Raw genomic sequence first — 6,191 nt, forward strand, 5'->3', positions numbered from 1 at the left:
AACGATGTTCTGGACTTCCCTCATTTTACAACTTCAACTTTTACCATTTGAATTTTCGTGGGGTTTCTTTTAATTGAGCTTTTTTCCCAAACTTATCTAGTACGTCGTGTTGAACTTAGTATTTTTCATAGAGTAATTTTGAAAGGTTTTAGAAAAGGAGTACTTGAATGGATGTCCGTATGGATTTGTACCGAGCATGTTTTCATAGACTAGACATTACTCTGTTTTTTCGATATGGTTTTACTCGTAACTTTTCAACAATTTATTCTATCATAGTCCCGAACTTGCATGCTTTATATCGTTGAACTGAATGATATTCTTTCAGATAGAAATTTTTCGTGCGTTTATTTTTTTAACTCATTTTTTTGCAATTATGTTTTGGACTTCTCTCATTTTACAACATGAACTTTTATCATTTGAATTTCCGTAGGGTTTCTTTTTGTTTGAGATTATTTGCCAGATTATCTGGGACGTCGTGTTGAACTTACAACATCCTCACCACAAGAAATAGAAGCAGCAACCGTAATATATTTTTGCACATACAAGCATACATAAATTTACAACATAGTATATCCTGATACATAGTTGGACGGATGCTCTAAGATTTTTAGAACTGATGAGGAACAAACATTAAAAATCAACTAGGATTTCTAGAGAAGTTCCATGCTGTAATGAGAAAGTCCAACACAGCTCTCAGATAGTCACTCTGTAGATCTCCAAAACATAAAGCATCCTGAGCTACCAAACGGTAACACTGGAAGGCTACAGTTTCACATGTCTCAAATGTAGAAAGTGTCATTAAATGGCCACAACTTTGAGTGGCTAGTTGGAACGCCAGCAACTGAACGGGCTCTAGTGGTGTTGTTGAACGACCTAGGTGGCCAAGTTTGAATGAAACCTGCAAGATGAACCCAAGGGGAGCACCTTCACCTGCAAGATGAACAGAAAATGCACACTAAGGTGACCTGAAGAATCACCTGATGTTGAACTGAACATACACAAGATAAGGAGATGAACATCCAGGGGGAGGTGTGGGGAAAAGCTAGCACCTCCTTTAGCTGTGTAGAACGGCTTAGCGCTATGTTGTAGAACGGCTTAGCGCATGTGCACCGTACCATCGACGTTGAACTTGTTGAGTTCTGATTTTTGAACCTTCGCAGTAGTAATACATGTACATGCTTCTGTTGTTGAGGAGCTAAAATACGGAAACAAAAACACTCTTGGGTGGACACACAAAATCATGATAAAAATAGTGGCAGCAAGAAGCAATCAGAAGTGAATACGCAGTAGTACTATAATGGAATATTAGTCAGAATTGAAGTCCAGATAACTATGGCACACCTATCATACAATAATTTTGAACTTACATAATCCTGAAACAGGAACTTCATTTTTTTTAAATTAGCAATTCTGAATGCACTAGCGATGTAATTGAATTTTTTAGACCATAGTAATTGAACTTCAAGCATATTTCTTTATAAACCATTTGTTTTTTCCAGTTGCACAATAATTATCTCCTTCTCAGTAGGACTCATCAGAATTGTAGACGGCATCCTTGTCAATACGACTCATCAGTACTAGTGCTCTTTTTTCCAAAAAAAGTGTTAGAATAGAAGCATTTTTCCTATATGGATGTTACTTTTAATGTAAACCTTTCTTACCATGGAAATTAATGTAACAATAAGCAATGAGAGATACCTTCATAGGTGAACATACAGTTGCGAGATCACGAGTAACATGAAGTAAATTTTTCACTAAACTTTTGTGAAGAAAATACATTAAGAAACTTAGTGCAGAAACAAAAATTTACGATAATGGTGCCAGCCACGCGACATCCAAATTAAGCTAATGGCCATCTTTGCGCTCATTTGTATGTAAAGCACTCATTCGACATGAGCTCCTTTGAGGAAGCTTGCATGGTCTAGAGAAAGCAAGTTCTTTGTATGTAAAGCACCCTACAGACATTTTGTGCATAGTATATACTGCATGAGCTGATCACATACTCCGTATACTACTAGAACGGAGTAGCTAGTACTACAGTAATAATAAATATACAAGAAATGAATGGTTTTACTTCTCCTTAATACTGAAACAGACATGAGAATCTAATCCTAAAAGCCTGCAATATGAACCAAAAAAGCCAACAAGATGAGCTGAAAAAAACCTACAAACCTGTTGATTTGGTTTTGTAAGTACATGTGCTAAACTGATATAGTTTAAGTCAATGACCTGTGGTAAAATAAGTAATAGTACTGCTACTGGCTTTTATATATTTCACGAAAAAATCAAATAAAGTTAAGAAAAGGCAGACCACTGCATAAGTACGCTACTGTTCTTGTACATGGTCTAGAAAAATCAAACCTTGTGTAATATCTACTTCAAACCTGTTGTAACAATCGCTTCCACTTTGTGGGAGCTTGTAGTACCCAAACAATCACTTTGGAAAAAATAAGCTTCCCAACCTGAATTTTTACTGAAAGAAAAAGGCACCACAACCTCAGTGGTAAGATATTTCACAAGCCTTACAACAACGAAGAAACCTGAAACCAGAGGTGGCATTTAATTGTACAAGTTGTGGTCAACTAACTGTGGATGCATCACAGATATGGCAACTAAACTACACAGGTTGAAGCTAACTCGGCCACGGTGGCAAGACAATTCAGAAGTATGCGCACATCGTTCATTGATTATAGGGTATGCAAATGGGATAGCAGAGAGCTATAGTAATGATAATTAACCTAACCAGTATATGCTCAAACAAGTTGAAGTTTCTTTTAGTGGGTTACAACTTCAGTTCAGGTGTGTCCCACAGAAAATTCCATAATATTTACAGAACATCTAACAAAGATCATTCAATACTGCCGCCTCTTGCTACTTTTTTCTCAGAGAAATATATGAACCAAGACTAGTTCAACTACCACAAGAAAACAAACTAGTTGTTGCATCTACGAAAATCTGAAATTACCATCTAACAACTAAGTGACTTACAACTAGCACATTCAAAACTGCGGCCTCCTGCTGCTTTTTTCTTAGAGAAAAATTTGCACTGAACATCTAACAAATAGCACACTTTGCATCTTGCCTCCGTCTGTCGCATCTGCTTGCAAAAAAATAACAACAAAGAAATAACATCCCCCTTTTTATCGACTTTGAACTTCTGTATTTTTTTCTCTGAGCTTACCTCTCTCGAGATCTGAACTGATTAGTATTACAAGTACACGAACAACTGGATGAGCTGATGTAAGTACATATAAAAAAGATGACCAAGTTCATCTATATTAACCGGAGAAGTTCAAAAAGGAACTTCATCTTCACCATACAGACTACACCAATACTGAAAACTGAAGAATAACTGAAGTACAAGAGAGAGACAAGCCTAAGTTCAAACTACAACAAACATAAGCTGCAAGCTCCATGTTCCAGCCTGTAGATGATTCATTTTAATGTCAGGTTCCTCAGTCCAACATTAAAGTAACACGCAGGACCAATCAGAACACAAATCATAATACCAATCCCTGTTGTCTTTTGTTGACTAAAGTACAGATGTGCATGCATACCTTGACAGTAGTCGGAGACGAGCACGACAAGGTCCCGACCGCCACCCCGCTTCCGCCGCTGACGGCCAGCAATGACGCCGCGGCGAGGAGGGCGTCCTAGTCCCTTAGCTCACTTGTTGATCAACATCTGCCCACAGTCCAATTGTTGAATGAAGCCATGAATGCGTCCCTGAGAATAAAACAGACAAGATGAGAGGACGGTAACACACGAGATTGAGTTCGGTTCAGGTGTTTGTAAGAAGAGTAGCCTGATACGAAGACTGGCTTCCCATTTGAGCATGTAAAAAACCTGAATCTAGGAGGCGGGTAGCTGCACGCTAGTGTTGAACGGACTCTGCTGGAAATTGTGAACGGACTGGGGTGGCTGAGGCGAACGGCTTGTGCGCCGACAAGGCAGAGGACGACGCTGGAAGCTGCAGCACATGGGATGCCACTGCCGGCTGGGAGAGAATAATAAGAGGAAGGAAGGAAGGGTGACGCCATGCGCGGCAGGCAGTGAATCGGGAGATGGTGGTGGGGGGCGCTGGATCCGGCAGCGGGCATTGAATCCATCCCGTTTGCGGGCAGCAGCTGGCGTCGATGGCAGTGGGGAGCTTCACGGGGAGGGACCGGCGGCAAGGAGACTCACGGGTAGGGGCCGGCGAACGCCCGCGAGGAGGCGCGTGGGGAGGGGACGAGTAACGCCAGCGAGGAGGCGGACGGGGAGGGGCCAGCGCCCGTCGGCGGGGAGGCGCCGGCACCCGTCGGAGGGGAGGCGCGCGGGGAGGGGCCGGCGAGCCCGTCGGAGGGGAGGCGTGCGGGGAGGATCCGGGAGCGGCGCTTGTCGGAGGGAAGGCGCGTGGGGAGGGGCCGGCGAGCCCGTCGGCGGGGAGGCGTGCGGGCGGCCAGCCGGTGGCAGTGCGTGGATCGGAGGAGCTACCCGTCACGGCGTCGCGGGCTCCCTCGCTCCGGCTGCCGCCGTCGCTTGCTCGCCCGCAACGGCTGCCTCCGGCGGTAGGAGGCGGGTTAGGTTGGGAACGGGTCGGGGAGTTTCTACTGTCGTCGTCGTCTGCGTGTCTAGTACGTACTCCCGCTCCTCATATATGAATCTTTTATACTTCTTTATTATTTTTAATATACTTTATTATTAATTACTACATAGATACTTTAAAATGATTTTCATGAAAAAAATTATGTGAGTCTATATATATTTAAAGGTTTACATATATACTGATTTATTCGTATGTGAAAAAGGTATATTGCAAAAAGTACGTCAAAAATGATATTTTTTTTCCACAAAACTTGTATTGGGGTATCCTAGAATATTTAATAAAGTATATTGAGAATAATAAAGAGGTATAATTAATGCGTCTACAGGGTATATTGAAGATGGGAGTACATACTCCCAGGAGTATAGAAAATTAGTCATATATATAGTGGCACTATTCTGATCCTAGGATCAGAATAGTTATTCGGATCACGATCCACCCTATATAGACGCCGATCAGGTTTTCCCGAATTTGGAAATCTTAACCAACCTCCGATAAGAAAAAAACCCACCTTCCCTGCCCCGACTCGCTTCTCCAATCCACCCGCAACCTCTCCTCCCCGAGCCCCTCATCCCGCCGCCGCCCTCAGATCCCGCCGGAACTCCACGCCGTGCGCGCCCTCCGAGGAGCCTCTGCCGCCACAAGCCCTCCCGCACCCCTGCCGCTGTGTCGTCGCCGGCCTTCCTCCACTTCTTCCACCGCGGCGGTGGCCTCCTTCCACCCTCAACCGCCGCCGCGACCTCATGCCTAACTGCTGGATCCCGCCGCCGCGGCCGAGGACCCCAACCACCGGATGCCGCCGCCGCCTCCCCCAGCGCGCCGCCCAACTCCGATCCGTGCCCCCTTTCTCTCGTTCCTCCTCTTGGCTATGCCCCAATAACACTTTCATGGCCGGCCACGCGGCCCAGCGCCTGCTCCCGGCTTGGTCCCCGACAAGGTGCGCCGCTCCTCCTTCCTGCCTCCTTCTGCCTTCCCCTTCTCCTTCTCTACCTCCAGGGAGCTCCCCCTGGATCCTACCCATCGCCAGATGCGTTGCTTCCCCAGCGGATCCATGCCGCTCCTCGACCTCCCGGCTGATGCCAATGGCAAAGCTCGGACGGGATCGTGCAATTACTCTCGGTCCCCGGCGAGGCTCCCCTGCCACCATGGAGTCTCCTTCCAATGGCTGCGGCAGCACAAACGCCGTTCAACTCCATCGACTTGGGCCGTTCAACTACGCGGCCCCAGGACGTTCGCCACCGCAGCTCCTGGATCACACCAACATCTTGTTGTTTGACTACAGCGGCTGTTGTCTGCAAAAAAGTGCATGCGTGCAGTCCAACTTCCCCTATACACTCACATGGGCACATGGAGACTCTTCTTCGAGAAGTTGCAGCAACACGATGCAATGATCATCTTCAGCAAATACCTTTTAGATGTTATTATTGCTACTGAAATTTGTGAGGGTCTGGCTACATGTATCACTTGTTTTGTTTGTTGAAAAAAGAAATGTACCCCTCGGTTCGTTTACACATGTTCTACAATTAGTTTCTTTGGTTTTGTTAAACTGATTCCATTCTTGTTGCCATCTGCAAAAATGTACAACACATCGACGAGCCCCTGCACC

The 6,191-nt window shown here is 45.0% G+C and overlaps 1 long non-coding RNA gene across 1 annotated transcript; it reads right to left on the bottom strand.

Moving 5' to 3' along the window:
* Positions 1–510: 510 nt before the first annotated feature.
* LOC123046599 (uncharacterized) lies at positions 511–4,621 on the bottom strand. The gene is made up of 3 exons (XR_006422465.1): positions 3,847–4,621; positions 1,050–3,726; positions 511–930 (listed from the first exon to the last, which is right to left on the bottom strand). It is a non-coding gene; the product is annotated as an uncharacterized lncRNA (long non-coding RNA).
* Between the last annotated feature and the right edge of the window lie 1,570 nt (positions 4,622–6,191).

This window comes from Triticum aestivum, chromosome 1A (genome assembly GCF_018294505.1).
Source record: "Triticum aestivum cultivar Chinese Spring chromosome 1A, IWGSC CS RefSeq v2.1, whole genome shotgun sequence".
NCBI classification, from domain to species: Eukaryota; Viridiplantae; Streptophyta; class Magnoliopsida; order Poales; family Poaceae; genus Triticum; species Triticum aestivum.